The following is a 19,769-nucleotide window of genomic DNA, read 5'->3' as shown; positions in this document are numbered from 1 at the left end:
CATAGAGATCAGAGCCCCTTGGATAGACCTGATGAACAGGAGCACCGTACAAAGGACCGCATAGAAATGTGCCCTCCTCAGATCAGTCGCTGGAGTGGGAGGTGAGGGGGAAAGATGTGGGCTGAAATACAGGTTTACAGTTGGCATGTGAAACTGCAGGTGCTGAGCTGAGCTGTTATTTGTTACTTAAGCTGTCCATGTTACGGCAAATGAGATTAATAGAAATCAAACACATCAAGTGCTTAATTAATGCATTCAAGAATTTTTGGACCAGGTAATGTTCAAAGTAAAATTGGCATGGGGTTTTATGGGGAATAAAAAATATATGAATATTTTGGAAGATTTCAAATATGCCATTAAAAATTGCTCTAAAAATATAATGAACTACAGTTGCTGAAAATATGGTTATTCTTTTTATAAACTGAATCCACTTATAGTCCATTGTAAACTATATTGTCTTCTATATTCCCATGTGGGGCAATTGTTGCAACAATTTAAGAACTTTGGGAGTTATTTTTGAAATGTCCTTTCTCACACTCCATTTCTGGTACTAGCTGCAACATAATATCATGTGTCATAGGTTGGCAATGAATTTGCAGCCTTTTCTATTAGAGTGTTGCTGTAGTTCAGTTTATACAGATCCAAAATTAAGCTATTCGAGAAAATCAATTCAAAAATAGATAACAGGAATAGAAAAAAAATGGCAGCTTTGAAAAAGAGCCTAGCAGGGTGTGTGAGAATAAATTTTCCAGGGCACTTTTAAATTTCCAGCTTGGTTATGCTGATTTACAATGGAAAAATGAAGCATAAATTTTTATTGGTGGAAAATCAGTCCATTGAGAGCTATGAAACACAAGGCTACATGAGTTTTGGCTCAGGAAATCCATGAACTTCAAAGTACTGGAATCTGGGAGAAATACGCTTGCCCTGTTATAAGAAGATTCTTCAGGCACCCACATTTTAAGAGAGGGGCTAGATGAGTCTCCACCCTGATCCAGTACAGTTATTCTTACTTTCTTATCCAGTACAGGGAAATATTAGAAATAATTTACTTTGCAGTATGCTGATTTTGTTCAGTAATATTCGATAATGAAAACAAAGATAAAATGTGTTAGATGAAACACAGGAGAACTAAAAAAGGAGGATATGAAGTCTCAGGCAACTGATTTTGTTCTCTTCTTGTACTGCTCTAATCATTTCTGGAGGTTTTGTTGCTCTGTTCCTATGACAAGTAGCTGGGCGCTAGAGGAAAAAAAATCGATGGAATTTTGTGTTTCCTTGCCCTTCCATGACAAAGGGAGCTTTTTACCTCTCCGGTCTGCGTTATGGGCTGTCCAGAATCTCAGCACTTGCCTTTGGGAAGACGCTGGAGCTCCTGACATGACTCTTGGCAGTGTCACAGTGAGAAGGGCTGGGACTAGGCACAGCCCGGCGGCTCTTCTTGCCCGTCCTCTCCCTCGGAGCAGGGCCACCGACGGCGAAGCAGAGCTAAGCTGCTCTAGAGAGAGGAGCAGGGAGGTGTTGCTGAGGCCTCCAAAGGGCTCCTTCAGGTGAAAACAGATTATCCAGAATACCTGCTGAGATGCTGACTGCACAGTTCCCTTTTGAGTGACAACTGCGAAATTGTGTCTTGCTGTACGTTGTGACCATTTGCCATAATACCATTGTGAATTTGCCACAGCTGTTAAAGTTTTCTGTTAGGGGATGGGGATATTGACAGTGCAAGCACATTTAAGTGTTAGGTGATAGTTTCTGTGGTTTGAAAAAGAAAAGCATACCAATCTCACAGTTTCTTGATCCTGAACCCAGAATGCACTTTACAGCTCCCTTGTGTAAGCATCCCTGTAGGAGAGCTCATATTCAGATGATATAATGAAAACTAAAAATGCAATTCAGCTTCCACTGAATACTTAGAAAAACTTTATTTTAAAATTCTATCTGAATCTCATGATTCAGAAGCAGCCATCCTTTAGTTTAGAATCCTGTTGTCTTAAAATTCAGTTTTCTTTAATGCTCAGTGTTGGTCCAACATAAATAATAGTATCGAAAACAGTACAAGAGTGATTAAACAGACCTTTATTAACTTCAGCGAAGCACCATGTTTAATTCTGTTCACAGGTGCTCTTCTGATGCTTGGTTCACAGTATGCTTGCTCAGAGTGGAGAATGCTTTTCATGACTATGCACTTTACTATTCGGGAATTAAAAAAAAAAAAAAATGCAATTTAGCTCCATTTGCTAGCCAAGCAAAATTCCTTGATGTTTATGCATTTGACATTGTCTTTAACATTGCTTTAGCTGCTCAATGCATCATCGTCATCTATACGTGGGAATATGGTAGGCGCGAAGTACATTACATTTTTGACAGCTGGTATGTTGTCAGGAGTGTCACACAATAAAAATTTGACTAGTGGATATTTGACTCATCCTTAGCTGACTGTCTTGTTGACATCTTCTGGTAGACCTGTGTTATTTATTGTTGTTTTTGAGAAGTTATATAAATGCCCTGGAGTTAGCTAATCATATCTTGTTTAAGATATACTAATATCTTAATAGCTAATCATTATCTTGTTTAAGAATTAAGTCAGAATAATCTCTTTAAACAACAGTGCTGTTAACATAATCTTATTGGGAATCTCAAAGTTAAGAGTTGTTTGTTTATTTTCATAATACAGAAACATTTTTATTATTAGCTCATTCTATGGCTGATAGAAACTATTGGAATTGCAGGTGGTCTTTAATTCAAAATACACACAAGCATACTACAAACACTTAATAATTTTGTTTTCAAGATGTGCCAAAAGAAAGGCTTTCTAGTGTGCTGTATAATTCAGTAACCTAAACCAGAGGGGGACCCTATCATAGTAATCACTAAACAGGCAAATTCTGTAGTACCCTCAGCAGAGTGCAGGTGGTGGATACCAAGGAGATGGCTTGCTGGAAGGAAGTGGAAATGTCGAGCGTTTCTTTTTAAATTGAATCTGAAGGGGATAAGGCCCAGGGACCACAGAAACCCAGAAAAAAGTCTCAGTAGTGGGTGCTTATTATTCATGTTATGGATTTGCTCAAAAGCTCTCCTGCCAGCAGCTGAGGTCTGCCTGTGCCTGGTGCTCAGCTGTCTCGAACGTAGGTGCTCCCGATGCTGGGGAGCTGGATTTGAAGTGAGACATTGAGAAGTTAGTGTGACAATCAGTAGGAGGCAAGACAGGGAGAAGATGATGGGAAACTGTATTCAGTTTTCACAGTTACATGGCAACCTAGGGGCACAAGTCGACATTTCCAATTAATTCAAGGCAGTTTTCTTTTTTTTCCATGCTTTCTCCATGACAGGTAGTTAGTCATTATTGGTAGGCTGGTATTTTTTATAGTTTGTACTGATTTCAGACATGGAATACGCATTGATAATGATCTACGCAGCATCTGTTCCTCATATTTTCCAGTTTAAATTTGTCTTTGTTTTTAATACTTATGTTAATGATTGTCACTTTAATGTTAAATAATTCATTGAGTATACGGGGCGGTGAAGGTGTAGCAGCCATAGATGTTGAAGGTGGGGGCTGGTCAAGTCATAGCTAGCAGCTGGCAAGAAGGTGGACTGAGAATTGATTGCTGCAAAAAAAGGCCTGAGGAAAGCTCTGCCTCTGAGCAGAGAGAGTCAGGAGCTGATCTCTGCACAGAAGACAGGATTCTTGGTAAGAATGTAGTGTGCACATGCCGTTCTGCAATCTGAATCTGCCTGCATCAACTGAAATGTTTTGTTGCAGTGAATGAACAAACTTTAAACCTTTACCCTAAATTATATTAGAAATCCAGGGCTTTTCACCGTAGGATCATTTCTGTCTCAACTTGTAGGTCTTAATGCCTCAGAAATAAGATCAGGATCCTCCCTTCGTTTGTTGCTGGATGTGGCAAGCCCTGCCTGCTGGCGCAGCTCAGCAGAAGATTTTTACATTACTGTGCGAAGTCTTAGCTCGCGAATATATAGAGGCTCACCAGAGGAACTCGCACAGTGTCCTGGAACTTGCCAGCCTGCTACAGTCTTGACAGAATGTAGTTTTTATTGCTTTATTATAGATGAAACTTCATCAGATCCAAGTAACACACATGGTGAAATATGCCAGCTCAGCCTTTTATCAATTACATCCATGTACTTGTTTCAAGAAAATTGATTTTTCTCTAGTAAAGACATTGGAGATAGAGAGGAAAACTGTAACACTGTTTTCAATTAGCAAGGTCCAGATATTCAAGCATTTTAAAGGCACATTTTAAACTCATTTGGGCTTCTCATCGGAAAACACCAGTGGGTTATGTTCCAGGAAAGCCTTGTCTCCTTCTTGAAATTGAGGTTGGATTGTCTGGATTTGTTCCTGATTTTGCATCTCAGAAGATTTCTTTGTTGTTCACGTATATTCAGCTTAGTGTTATAATTTCTACCATTATGCACATTTAAAATCCATCTTGCATGATAATTTTATTGACTTCTTGTAATGGCAGTCATTTTCTTTTTTGGGGGGGAAAGAATTTGTAGGTATTTTGACAATGAATGTCTCATCCTTTTGCCATTTGCACACCTTTGTCTTTTGGAGTAAAACATTCAGAATAGGAACCAGAAAAGGGTGGTGAATTCAGGTGTTTCTCTTCGTTATTTAGCCCAAAATGTGGTTTTGGGGGGAGTAATTTTCTCTGCTGACTGAGCTTTCCCCAGAGAGCTTTCACCAGAGCAACAGTGACAAATTAGTCATATTTTTTTCTCTATACTGGCATGCATTAGGTTTGTTCTACAAATTCTTATTTCACAAAAAGGGTAATTTTTTTTGCAAATATATTTTTTGTAAGTATATATTTTGCCGCATCCTTTTAATTTGTGGTAGGTACTCACTTTAAAACACTGTTATCAAAATTTCCATGGGTTTAACTGAATTCATCACTGGCTATTAAAAAGCTTAAGTTACTGGGACTAAAACTTACTAATGAGCTAAGATACTGGGAACTTTCATGAAAATCTGTTAAGTACTCTCTAATTAAAGTCTTACTGAAAATAATTATTTTGGGATGTGTAAGAAGCTATGCTATTTTTCAGACTTTCAAATGTATTTTTGAAAACTTTTATATATGCTAATATTTCATAGCTGCTTCTTATTACATGAAGACAACAGTTTCTATAGGAAAGCACTAAATCGTTTGCCTTTGCAACCATGATGTGCTCTCAAAAATGTTAATGTTGATTGATTAAAAACAGCTAAGTTGCTTAAAAATTGAATATGTATTCCTACAAACTTGTTTCCTTTGCAGTTCAGTGGGACATCTGCCTCTAGAAGACTTGGACATGTTGGTAATATATGGTCTGTAAATTATTAATTTTGCTGATACAGTGCTGTATAAAGACCCTATTCTACAGCATGGACTTTTACAGTTTGTTTCTGTGCTCTAGGGTTAGGTCTACCTAGAAAAAATTAATGTTTAATTACAGTAATTGGCAAAAAAATGACAAATGCTGCTACATTATTACCTCAATAGGTTTGAGGTTGAGTTGGCTTTTATACTTTTTAAGACGCTAAAATTGTATTTGTACTGTTCAGCTGAAAATTGCACAAATCCTTAGGTTAACTTTTTTCGAAATTATACGGAAGAAAAGGGCAATTTTAACTGTCTGATGTTTTAAAATGGAAGCTTTCTTTCATGGTTTACTGTAAAATATCTTTCTTGATTCATATCCAAATTTTGGGAAACTATTATTTGCTGTGCATTTGCACAAGAGAAAACAGCTACAAGTGTGGTGTAGTTGACTGCGTCCTTATTCCCGGCGTACGCCTTTCTGAAATCATGGGGGGAACAGATCTGTCCGGACAAAGCTGCTGGGACTCACAACCAGGTGGTTGGTGAGGACTTTTCACCTCCTGAAACTGCTAACAGCTTGTTTTACATTCAATCCAAGTGTTAAACTGAGGGCAGAGCCATTGCTTGGCTTCTCAGGCATTGCTTTTCCAGAGAGGAGTCACAAGAGAGGCTAGTAAAATTTAGTGCAGGACTAGTCTAATAAATTCCCAGGCTGGTTATGTCTTGTGAGGGAACGAGGTATTGAATGTGGGCTTTCAAGCCGTATTTATGCACTATTACATTTATCAAGCTCAAGGATCATGTCTGAACTAAATAGCCAGCAGCTGCTGCGTTATTGTTGTGACCAAAAACTTTTCAGCATCCTTGCAGAAGTACTATGCAATTTGATATGTAAAATGCTAATATACAGATACCAGAATGCTTCCTTTGTGAAGGTGTCACTCAGTGATCTTCTTACACAATGAATCTGAAGTCAGACAGCTCTTTTGCTAGGAATTTCATGTCAGTTGTGCAGTAAAACAATGTTTTAATTGACAGCTTGAGTAGCTGGAATTGCAGAGATGTTCTCAGATGAAGCGGCTGCCTTGCATTTTATTATGTCACCAGAACTTTTCAGTGAAGTGACAGCTTTTTCACCTGGTACATTGCTGATTAGCACAAAGCTGTTTTGTTTGGGATGGAAAATATTAGAAGCCTCTCGTAATTTTGAGATACGAAAATATTTGTAGCCAAGAATGTCACTTTAAGAACATCTGTGTGGGGAAAGAGATGTATCCTCTCTCAAAATCAGGTGTCAAATATATATACATATATATATATGTGTATATATATATATACACACACACAGACACAGATGCAAATAAAATCTGGGCTCTAAATGCAAATAATTCTAGATACCAAATGCAATCATTAACTTTGCCTTTATTTTTAAGTAACGCTTAATCTGTAGACATTTTATGGTTTGCTATCCTTGGCAATATTCTAAGTTTGAAAGCATGGTCAATTTTGATGGCTTGGGAGCTTAAGTACTGCTCTTCTACATAGTAAAAATAATGGGTTGAATATCATATGTTGGTGCTGAAGGCAAGCCAATCTTTTGTCTTTCAGGTTTAATAGCCTTCAAAATAAGCTGAAAGGTACCACTGCCTTGAGGCTCAAGTGAAAGTCGCTGATTTTAGCTAAGTTGGTACGCTGTCCATTTACCTTCTCATGGCTATGTATGCAATGAGGTACGTGCTCTTCTTTGTCACGTAGCATTCCCTAAAACTGCTCTCATCAAATTTGTGCTATCACAGTATTTATGGTTATTTTTTCATGGGAAATGAATAATAAACCTGCTCTGGTATTGCCTGAAGTAACAACTCTGCGCATGTATGTATGTATTCTTTCAATTTTAGTCAGAATCAAGATTTTTTTGTTTAAAAACCCATCTTTGCATGTTTGCAGGCTGTAGTTACTGAAAAAGGTAAAAAACTGCCTACAATAAGGAAGATAAACTAAGTTGTTCCCTGCAGTTTGGGGCATGCCTCACAACTGGTAGAAGGAAATGACAAATCAGACTAGCACCTGAAAATTAAATGCACTGACGTTTGGCATCTCTGATATTCCACCATAGTGAAACATTGCTATAGATAGTAGCAGCCGGACTTTTTATGTTTAAAATATGAAACAGTGTAAGACTAAAATAATTTTCTGTGACTGTTGGAATTTCTAGGGTGTTACTTACCATGTTGGAGGAAAGAAAATATTCCCTTTCTGATGGCCAATTTTTGTGACCAAACGAATGTCAGAAATCAGCGATCGTTTACCTTCAGAAAGTGAGAATGGACTGATAACCCCTGTTTGTAAGCCCTAAATTTTCTGACCAGTAGTATTAAAGGACAGGATCATACCCTGCGTAGGTGACACGACATACCTGTTGTGCCAGGCCTGACTGCAGGCATCGCAGGAAGGCATGGAGGACCAGCTCTCTAGCTGGCGTTGATTTAGTTTAGCCTTAACGGCTGCAGTAGGGTCGCACCAGTTTTCAACGATTGAAGTTCTGCCCGTTACGTGCGTGCCTGGGAGCGTTTCCCTAGCTGTCGTCAATGTGGCCGTGGATGTAATGTAGCCGTTCCCATACTCTCACGCGTGTTAATCAATTTTTCTGACACATCTGCTCATTGAAAATTGAGCTAAAGGAAGAAGGAAAGAACAAAACCGTGAAGTGCTGCCAAAAGCTGTATGTAAAAAGCACTGTCGAACAGTAACCATGAGAGGTTGGTCCGCTGATGCCTCTCTTGAGGTAACCTCTTCCACCCTTGCCTACTACTTGGATTTCAGTTGTAGTGATTGAACTGTTATGCCATTTTTCTCCTCTGCGGCTGGTGTGTCTATGTACACCTATCACTTCAAATCAGATTAGCAGAGAGCATATATTGTTTTCTTTTCAGTTTTAGCGGGCTTCTCAAATGGGCTGCTCTTTGCTGTTTCAACTGCCTTTTCTCTCCGTAAAATGAGCACCTTCCCAACTCGTTCTTGGCAGTTGAACTCAAGCCAGTAACATAATTGTGAGCAGTTTCTTCCCTCAGTCTTCCCTTACAAGCACAGCGTGCAGAGATTTACTGTTCTGTTTTGTTCTGGCCGTGCAGCTCCTGCATGAAGGATCAGGTCTGTGCTTGGGGAAGGAGCCAGCTGCAAAGCTGACGAAGTGCAAAAAAAGAGCTATTTCTTCAAAGCTAACTCTCTAGCCTGTAAATTAAAGCGAGATGTTAAAACAGTATTTATAGGAGTGCCGTCTCTTGCACCCGCAGGAATATTGTTTGCATGTCCCCAAATGTAAATGTCTTTGGGCAGGCCAAGGAAGTCTTCAAATTTATGTCGAAGCACAAGGGTGCCATATTAACTGCGAACGGATGGCAATAGCAGCCCCTGAACAGCCAGTCTGAGCTCCTGACAAGGAAAGGGGACTACCAACTCTTGTTGTAAGCAGTTTTCACACGCCAAATGAAGTAGACTTTTCAAATGTGGGTTAGTCATTGAGAAAGCGACATTGATAGTGAAGGCCAGGTTGTTCAGCTCGAGTATATCCGTCGCCTTCTCATCAGTTTGTGTGAGCCTTTGCTGACCAGCACTGTGTCACCATGACTTTTCTTCACTGTTACAGCCTGTCGCTGCTGCTACCGTGGTCTCTTTTATATTCCTGTAAACAGTAGCTGATGGGTGGATCGCTGATGTCCATTGACGATTATAAAATCTTAGTAAACAGATCACACCAAGAACTATCATCATTCTTCAGTGACATATTTAAGTGTGCAGTACTTCAGAAAATTGCTGCAAAATTTCCGTGTTCCCTAGGAATGCCTTACCTTTCAGTGTCAGCTTTCCGAGCGGTCTCATAGTCAGAAATGGGTTTAGGGAACAGTTTATGCTTATCCATGATATTCATATGTGATACCAAGTCCAGCGACCAAACTGCAAGGACTACACGAGTAATGCTTGTATACATATGCAAGTATACGCAACAGCCTTCATTGCAGTGTCACGTCAGCCCCGGGACTGGGAACGCAATGAAAAGGGATCCATGCGGTGCCAAAAACTTGGCCAAAAAGCTCTGTCTTGTGCAATGGTGGGTGTTAAGGCAGCTGACAGCACACACTGGTTTTACGTTGGGGCACGGGTATTTCACAAAATGTACTCCCTCTTTTTAAAAAAGCAGTTCCCATCTGTATGGCGTGACGAGCACTACTCTGCAGACATGTCCGGCGGCCTTGCGCTTATTTGGTTACTGGTGCCAGTATGTGGTATACCGGTGGTCAAATCCCTTTTGTTGTTGTAAACAACATGATCTGCCAACACTCTGAGTTCTCTCTTGGAAAACACTCAGCTTTGGATAACACAGGTGGTGAGAAAGTGACTTAAAAAAATTGAAGTGTGAGTGTATATCTATATCTGCAATTACCTCTAACAATTGGGAAAGGCCAAAGAGTATTCTGGACAAAACAGACTTAGAAAATTTAAAGTGAGTTTGAATTGCTAATACTTTATATAAATATATATATAAAAATATAATATAAATTTATTTTAATATATAAAATATTATATATAAAGTACTAGAAATTCAAATATATATTTCATATATATATATATATATATATATATATATAATATATAAAATAAAGAAAAGGCAAAAAGAACGTAAAGCTAAGTTGTTCAGCATTACCCAGTTCCCAAAGTTAGGAAAAACTGAGTAAAACCCCCAAAGCTGAATTCAGTTCTGATCAGTGAACATGTTGGGGGTAAGCAACTGGGCATAATGCTCAGGTGATTTTAGTTCAGATGCTTATTATCATTTTTATCTGAGATCAGAATCAGATTCCAGAGATATGTCACGTGCATTTTTTTTTAAACAGATATTTTCAACCCCTTTTAAATTTAGGGCTATTACTGATCGCAGCTGATAGCCACAAACCGTATGTCCAATTGAAATACTATTGGTACCTGACAGTGCACCTGTATTGTGATTTATGTCACAATAATTTATGATTTATGTTTTCTTTATTCTCCTGATAGTCAGAGCCTACATGACTAATCTAATCCAGTATGATATGTACTCTATACAATCTATGACAATTAGGAAAATAAGAATTTAAGAAAATAGGAATTACCATTGTAGTTGAGATCAGTAGGCTGAATTTAATCCATTATTTGTTCTCTAAGAATGGCCAAAAATTGATGCTTTTAGTGAAGGTAAAACTGCTGTGATACACAATTAATTTTTTAATGAAATTATGTGGGAAGATGGAACTACTGTTTTACCCACATAAGCCTGTCATATCACTTTCAAACAATTTACTTTATGCCATCTCCCTGACAATGCAGCATAAACAGTTATTAATGTGATCATTTTCTGTGTAATTGTGCCTTTCTCAGGAAAATCTGAGTTTAGAAATCAGCCACTCATCAGAACCAAGTATCTGTTTGGGAAAAGTGAGTAGCACACTTTCTACAGTATAAAAACATGCATAAAAAAAAAAAATCAAAATTAACATTTTTCGATGTTTCTATGACTACATTATGTTCACAAATTAACACACTATTACAGTTACTTTTAGAAGAATTTTGAATGTCAACACAGAATTTAATGTACCTTTTTGCATTGAATATTAAAGGATAATTGCAAAATGTTTCAGAAAACCAGGTGAATATTGGGCTTGGAAGTTTTTTTGTTTGTTGGTTTGTTTTCTGGTTTCTGTTACTTATGATCATATAAATACCGCCTTTGCAGTATTTGTTATTTTTCCATAGCTATAAAGTATCACTACAGCTCTATGCATGGACTCATTATGTCAAGTATGCCCTACTAGTAGCCTGCATTCAGGTTTAGAAGTTAGTTACCCAGAATAGGTGGTTTTGTTAATTCGCTCTTATCAGATGATCTCATGAATTTTTATTGGAAGGAGCAGCTTATGCTGATTCCAGCTGCCTTTTTTTTGTGGGCCAGTTTCCCCACTGGCTGTTATATTTAAAGTGGAGAGTGTTTCTGTACAATTCATATCTGACATTCATGAAATAGTCTTGACCACCTCTGACGCACTGTGAATGTAATAAGGAAATCTGAGTTAAACTTGAGGAGAATGTTATTAATTCAACTAATTAATTCAATTTATTTAATTAAACTCAAGTGGCCCAGGCAGCTGCAAATGATATAATTTCACTGAGTCCTGGACTCGGAAAGACCCTGTAGTGGCCTTTTTATGTGAGCTGGTATACTGGAGGCTTCTGCTTTTAATGATTGTGCCTCATTTTTCTCCTTTGCCTAATTTCTGTGTAAAGCCACCTCCAGATGTATGTGAGCAGGCATTAAAAATATACCATGCTAATAATATAATTAAACTCTTCATCTTCCTGCATCTCTGAAGACCAGCGGTGTGTAATGCAGCTACCCCAGGACAAAAGCTCAGTGCTTGGTCCCGGGGGGTGCTCTGTGTGCTCCAGCTCCCCTCCCAGTCCCGCCCGCCGCAGCTGCATCCGTCTCCAGCCCGCTGTAGCCCGTGTCCTGCAGCTACCTGCGAGGATCGCATGGTGTTACTGGAGAAGACAGGGAAGTGACGGACACTGGCAAAGGAGACGTAAAGCTTTACACGTGCTAAAGCAGGCTTAGCGGCTTCGTAACTAAAGGAACTAATCTCAGCCACCGATGTGTGCTGTCTGTAAATAACAGCAAGCCCTGTGTCTGTGAGATACAATTTGGTGCAGGAGCAGAAGGAGGAAAGCTCTACGAGCGCGAGTGCCAGTCATGACACCACGAGCTGTTTTTGAGCACCAGCTTTAATGGGGCTGCTATGGTACTCTGTTTTAACAGTTCTGTATCTTTTTCCCCCCTCTCAATTTCATTATCCTCTGCTCGTGCTTGCTCTTGCTGGGTAATAGCCACAGACTTTTAAGAGCACAGAGGTACCCACAGCAGAGATTTCCGAAAGCAGCATTGTACATGGAGCTTTCGATGTCCCTGCTTTCAGGGATATTCAGAGGTCTCTACCTGCAAATTTATACATCTAAATTCCTTCACAGATTTGGCCTCCACAGAAATCCAGATTTTGCAGTTAGACGTTTTGAACTTCTGACAGCAAATATTGCTTGGCATTTCAGAATATACTGGCTTCCTTCCTGGGCTGCTTACACACTTCTCAGGGCTGGAATATTAGATGCTCTTTCTGTCCCCACCCAGTGAAGAAGTTTGGTATAAGAAGCACAGCTTGCACACTTAGTTTGCCTTGAAATGAGGCTGGATTTTAAAATACCTTTAAATTTAATACTATAATGTGTTTGACCAGTCCTTCTAACCATCAACTTCCCTACTCCTAATGGGTTTCACATTACAGAACAATAAAAGTAAAAAGTGGCTAAAGCATGGATTGGCATTTTAAAGAATCTACTTTTTTTTTTTATTTCCACATGGAATTTAGTGGACCTGAAATGAATGTTACTAAGCGAACATAATAAGATGATGGTTATTATTTGATGCTTTATGTATATCTATCCTCTCTGTTTGTCTTCTGTGCTAAAACATTCTGTTACATGAGAAGTGCAAAGTACCACTGGGAGCTGAGTATTCAGAAAGTGTGGGGATTATGCTAGTAGAGTTTTTAGGAAGATAGGGGCAATAAGGAAGTCTTTGTAAGCCTCTGAAGAAGTTAATTGTTTGGGTTACTCAGCCTCCTTTTTAAAGGGTGTATGCTTACTGGTACTGTTTGTTTAGAGCATTCATAACATCTAAACATAGATTTGGAGTTTGGGGATTTTTGCTACTCTGGTCACTGCCTTTTTTTACTAGTTATTTTTGTTTCTGAGTTGCTTTCTTAAAAGTGTCTTCAAAGCATTCTTGCCTCTTAAGAAATCCATTTTCTTACTGTTACTGGCGGCAGGAGGACACAGTTTCACTGTGGCACTTATGAAGTATTGGAATGAAGACTTACCAGAACAAGCTTATTTATTGTGTCATAAATCGTCTGTTTCCAGTTTCTGATGTAACTGTGTGAATTTATAAAAAATTAGTAACATTTCCAAAACCTTTCTGTACTCTATTCAAATAGACACTGGATTTTCAAAATAACTTTGCTTGGAAATGTGGGTAGAAGCTGGAATTGCACAGTTCTGGAAGACATGATGCTTTTAATCATTGAATTAAACACTCACTCAAGATGAAGGAGAGCTGGATCCAATTTCCTCCTCAGTTTGAGGGCATGCCAGCTCTGCTAGGTCTTAGAGTATGTCTGCATACAGAGCTTTATGGGTGGTCTTGGGAAAAACTCCCTGTTTCTATTAGTGAAGCCATTCAGTTTTCCTTTGGCTGTGAAATACTGGTTGGCTTTGAGGGCTAGAGTTTGAGAATAATCCACAAGCTGATTAGGATGCTTACCGTGTATTGTAGTTTCAGTACATGTTCTGGTCACACAAAACGGACCGATGTCAGTAGGAAGGTTGAGAGCTGCCATCTGAAACAGAATGACCTTGTGGCGCTGTGGTTAGGTCCCTGATTCGGATCCCATCAGGAATGGTACCTAACTTATTGGCTTATCTGGGAAACAAATGAAAAAGGCCCCCAGCATCTTAGGTGTGGTTTGCTGTCAAGACTATTCCAGCTATGTTGTGGTGTGTCTAAAATGCTTTCCATGATAAAATGGACTTAAGGAAAAAACCATAAAGATTGGGAGTGCTGGAAGCCAAAGTGTAACATGCATGTTGTCCTGTCTCTTTCAGGCGGTGAAAAATATTCAGGGCTGATAGCTTGAATCTGTTTATTGAGATCTTCTAGTATTTTTTCCACTATTAATGCTAAATTTTGACAGTCTCTGAAGAATCTGTTTGTTTTAAGGATGCATACCAGAGCTCTTATTTATTACCCATTCAGTAGTCTAAATCTTTCCATATCAGACAATGTCCTTTCTTGTTTACTTTTCTTTGTTTGCTGGATTTTGATTTCATTGTTTGATGCTGGATTTTGATTTCAATTTCCTGGTTGTACTGTCTGATGTGTCACCAGGTAATTTAATTGATCAAAATAAAAATGAAATATACATTTGTGCAGTAAAAATAGTGCTACAAAAACTGTGTCAGCAAAAGTCCTACTGGTCTACATTTATTTATTTTGGAACATTCCTCGAGTTTTTACTCAGTTCTCCCTCAAGAAAAATCCTAATTGCTTATTATGCAAGTTTTATTGGCAATATGCCCTCCAAGACTATACCTTTTCTACCTACAAAAGCTTAAAAATATGTCTTTGGCTTTTACTAAATGACTAATATCTCACAATCTGGGATCTCCAGCACTGATGCAGACAGGCAGGACAATCCTGAGCTGAAGGTACCTGAAAGTTCCAGGACTCTGCTAAGAGTATTATGATCAACCTCTGGGCTTTAAAGGCATACAACTGTGCCGTTTTATGAAAAACTGTAGTTATATGATATATAATAAGCAGTACATTTGTGAATAAAGTAGTAGGCGATCCCACGGCACCATAAATAATACATTTCTCCTGCCCACATTCTCCTCAGTTCCTCATTCTTATGTTACCTCCTCCGCTAAGTAAATGTTCTCATCAAGTGGGAAACTCCATGAAAGTGCCTCTTTCCTCCTTTTTTTTTTGTGATCACTATCTCTCATTTCCTAGCATGTATTTCATAAGCAGTAAGGACTGAAAAATTCCATGGTATTTTTACACAGTTATTCTGGAAACTTTTCTCTGACTTAGAGTGGTAATTCTTTTCTCCTACTTACAGAGATCTCAGCTCACAGTCTTTCCCAAATTATTGTTCTGTAATTTATACTCCTCTCTGTCTAGTTTGGAACATTCATTTATAATAAGACTTACAGTCTCTGAGAACTGGCTAACAATGCAATTTATTACTATTATTACAGTATTATTTGCTGTACTACTTAGAAACAACAGTCTTAGACCTTAGTATCTCCAAATCTGGAATAGAAAGCTGAGCCTGTCACAAAGAAATTACTATTGAAGTAAAAGAGACCGTACCCAGACAGATGCATGAAAAATCAGCTGACAGTATCAGCTGGCTGATTGACAATTGCTAGGGGCATACAAGCAGGCATAAGGGCAAAGAAGAGTTTGGAGGAGGAGGAGGAGATATATTTTCACATGGTTGATGCAGTTCTTCCTAAGCATCACAGACGATGCCCATTTGAAAATTATGTAGGTTGATGATGGAGACTGTTACAGGTCACCAGAATTAGATAACAAGCATTTGCTATTTTTTTTAAATGTTTTTCTTCCTCATTTTTGACCAATCAAGTGCAATTAAAAAAAAAAAGGTGGGGGGTATCCAGATGACTATGTAAACAGAAGTCTAAAATAACACTTAAGCATTGCTTGCTTATAGGACCCAAAGCCAGTCGGCACTTACCAAACACAGGAGATGATGGTTGCTATTTCAGTCTACTAAAATAAATTATTTCAATCCTGTGTGAGCTGTATTCATATGAAACGAATCTGACTATCCTAACTGTGCTAGAATTCATTAGCATTGGTTGTGTGCATCATGTTTAAAATACTCATAAAGATTTGTAGTTTAAAGTATAGAAACGGCAAACAACGATTTTAAAATGTGTGTGTTACATTCATGCAAAAGGAAATGAAAGAAGTGGTAACGCTGGCCATCATCTCTGCCCACACCTTTTGCTCGCATTGATTTTTGAATTACAGAATCCGAGAAAACCGACCTGGAAGGAAACTCGGCAGGTCACCTCAAACAATATTGCTGGTCGCTAGGTTCCTCTCTCCTTACTTCTGGCTTGGTGATCCTCCGCAGTACGGCTGAGCAAAGACGGCAGGTCAGAAGATAGGCAAGGAGGCAGACACCTCACCGGTTTGAGGAAAGGCAGTGCCACTGACTCCCCTGCATTACAGAAAATCCGGCCTGTTACTTCTAGCAGTTAGGAAGCAGATACATCCGTATCCGTCACGCCAGCCATTCCTGATTTGCTATTGGATGCACAGTTCTGCGGGGTAGTGATGTTTGCATTTAACTTACTGACAGCAGTTTGGGTGGTAAGGGACTGCACGGTGAAACGGTAATATTTTCTTGATAAAGATGGCAATGCTTTCCTGAAGGGAGTACTCTTCTGATGTGATGTATAGCAGTGGTAATAGGTGATTGTAGATTTAATAGACAGAAATAATTAAAATTACATTGGCAAGCTCAGTCTATCTGGGGAGAGAGCTCTAATTAAGCCACATCTCCTTTACATTATAGCTGTTCTGTCAATTTTAGTGTGATATATTTTGTCATTTTTATACAGATGAAACTTTTAGTCTTCAATAGACTAAAGAATTTACATTTTGGCAGGATTATGAAAGACTCTGTCATTTCACGTTAGCAGAAATATAAAAGACTTGCATGTTAAACCCTCATCCCCTGCCTACTCCCAAACAAAAAATGAGAAAAGATGGATGTGAAATTCTTTGAATAACAGCAGCTACACAATATTTATTAATGTTTTAATATTTATATTCTTTCAGGCTACAATTATGTAAGAATAAAGTTGAGCAGATTAATTAATATGAAAGAATGTTCAGCATACAAATATAACGAATAATAATATAGATCCTCTAAAGTCTTCAGGAAAAGAAAAAGGCAGCTCTATTTTGAAAGGACAGTATAGCCCATGTACTTTAAGTAATTAGATGAATAAAAGGATTGGTGTGATTTTATGTGCTTCATACAGGAAAAATACGTTATTCTGGAGCAATTAAAGTTATAAGAATCTGGGAGTTTTTTCATTTTTATTGGGATTGTTTTTTGATAGAGATGTTAGTAAATTTGGGGAAGAGTCTTCTCTTTATAACACTGTGAAAGAGAAGTGAATAAAGCCCCCAAACCTTGATTTCTGTGTTGTCAGCACTATAGATGACCCCAGGAGGAGGGTTGGCAGCCGGGAAAGGTGGGGACATAAATGTTGTTACCAAAGGTGATCTGACCAAATTTCCTTATGCGTGAAATTTTTCTGATGAAGTTTGTGGAAAAGCTGAGTTGAGGAATGAGGATGTAGCCAGTGGTGCAACTACCTCCCGATGCAAGCCTGAAGATGTGATGAGGGCAAGAAAGAGGAAGGTGCTCAGGAAACTCCAGACTCATGGGCATTTGCCATGAAAACGACAAGGAAGGAAGCCCCCAAGATGAGATACAGAAGGAAGCAAAGCATCTAGCGGAAGAGAAACTAGGAGGAACAGTGAGCGAAGTGGCTGTAGGGAATGAGGAGGAAGAGAAGATGGAGCTTCGAGAAAGCTGTTGAAGAAAGAGGAAATGGCCATTGAGATAGGAACGGACCAGTGGCCAAGAAATAAAGAAAGAAAAAGAAAAGAAATGCCGAAGGTAAAAAGAAACAGCAGGAATAGTAAACACACACTCTGGTAAATACAAATTCTCTGGGCAATTTTGGAAGAGCTGTTACAGGTACAGGATGTGGAGCAAAGCACTGTAGGGGTAAAACAAGCATGTTAACTATTAACAATATGAGGGATTTAGAGGGCCAGCAGCATGTAGGATAACAGCCTTTCCGGCAGTGAAGAAATACATTAGAGATGACTAAAACAGAATTTGATTTGACTCAAAAATCCCTCGGAGAGAGATTGTATGTGACTGCTGTGATTTGGACCACCTATAGTGGATTTAAAAATGGAACTAAATCTCATCTTATTAGAAATTCAAATATTTTTGAAAGGTGTTATTTTAGTTTAATTGTTAGAGACAAATTGGAGAACAAATGCTGCTAATAATGTAAGGCTTAGTTATTTCTGGATGTGATCACTATCTGCAAGGAATCAGCAAAATGTACTTTTATAGAAATATGACTAAGCTTATGTGACGTAGTTGCCTTAATAATGGGATTGCATTTGATGACCTCAGAGAGCACAACCAGCTCCGTGCTCTTAAAGTGCTCGGCAGAAAGGGCCGAAGTGTTCAATGAATGTCTTTTGTATTTGACAGAAGGATCATAAAGTATTGGTGATGTACTTGCAGCCCAGTAGTAACCTAGAAGTCATTAACAGAATGTAATTTGGAGCTACATAAACAATTTAAAAAAATCAATTTGATTGAATAATTTACACATGGATACTCATAAAGAGTTGGCTAGGAAGGATCCTGGCCCACTGATGTGCTTTTTCAGTGAATCTTGGAGTACTTGGGACACTTCTGTTCCTAGGGAGAATATTATTCTTTAAAAAATCAGGGAGGATGATAAGCATAAAAATAAACTACTTATTCCACTATTCCCAAGCATAGTGAGCAAAAAGTAGATGTGGCTTTCAATCTGTAGAGAAATATAAAGAATATAGATATAATTAATATCAATAAATACAATTTTATGGATCTTATTATACATATCTCTGAATGCTGCCTGCACAGGTGTGATATACTTAGACTTTCCCTCAAAAACCAAAGCAAGCCCAGAGGTACTGACCTCTACCGCCAAACCCGTTTGGCTTGCGAGGGACGGAATAAGCGAAGCAAACGCGTTGTGCATGTGGCGCCCGGTCTGGCTCCAGCGCTGATGCCACCGGGCTGTAGCAGCTCTTGGGTGCTGCGGTGCTGGCAAGGCCAGGGGAAGGCCAGCGCCGCGCTGTCAGACAACGCCTGGGGCAAAGAGCAGTTGCTAGCAAAGCCCAACTGCAACGAATGGCCAAAGAGAAAAAAAGTTTATGCTCGGAGTCTGTGCTTAAGTCAGGCCGACAACAGGACAGACATGCCACCATAACAGTCCCTAAGGCTCCAGGTAAACCTGTAATTAATTTTAAACAAATCTGATCTTTAGCAGTGAGCTTATACTTGTTCACATCTTTGCATCCGATGGCCAGAGATTAAGAGCTTAATTTTTTTTAAAACAAACTATGAGCTGTTTGTTGGGGTCTACAGTCACGAAATAACAGAGGAGGAGTGTGAATTAGGTGATCAGCCATCTTGTAGTTGAGTATTTCTGAGTCAAGGCAACACTGCCAGGGATAGTTCACATGGAATCTGTGGCCTCCAAACAGAAACATGCATATTACTTATGGATTAGTAAGTTGTGAACAAGCTGGTGAAATGGTCTGTAGACTGTTTGTGACTAAGCTTTAGTTCTATATTCATAAATTGCTCATTGCAAGCTATTTATGCATGTATGTATGTATTCACAGGGATGTAGAGGCTCAAGATGCTAATAAATGCAGTAACTTATTTCATAACATCAGTTAGTTTGATTCATCAAAACAATATAGCTGGAAAATGACAAATTTCCATACAGTACACATTTTCCCTTAGGCTTTTTCACTGAGCAATTAGTTTCATGAAGCTAATGAAGACATTTCTTGTTTTATCTGCAAAATATAAATATATATATATATATATCTCCACCAAAGATATGAATAAAACTTGACTGGAATTTGCAATTTGTTTA

At 38.7% G+C, this 19,769-nt stretch overlaps 1 long non-coding RNA gene across 1 annotated transcript in view; it reads left to right on the top strand.

Moving 5' to 3' along the window:
* The window catches only part of LOC112992352 (uncharacterized), a 30,466-nt gene that overhangs the window by 4,366 nt on the left and 6,331 nt on the right, over positions 1–19,769 (top strand). Inside the window, exons 2-3 of the long non-coding RNA XR_010385691.1 lie at positions 5,292–5,341; positions 6,945–7,066. This is a non-coding gene — a long non-coding RNA (uncharacterized LOC112992352). The remainder of the gene's footprint in view (positions 1–5,291; positions 5,342–6,944; positions 7,067–19,769) is intronic.

This window comes from Dromaius novaehollandiae, chromosome W (assembly GCF_036370855.1).
Source record: "Dromaius novaehollandiae isolate bDroNov1 chromosome W, bDroNov1.hap1, whole genome shotgun sequence".
Lineage (NCBI taxonomy): Eukaryota > Metazoa > Chordata > Aves > Casuariiformes > Dromaiidae > Dromaius > Dromaius novaehollandiae.
The sequence above is the reverse complement of the archived record's forward strand: the minus strand, read 5'-3'. Positions and strand labels throughout refer to the sequence as shown.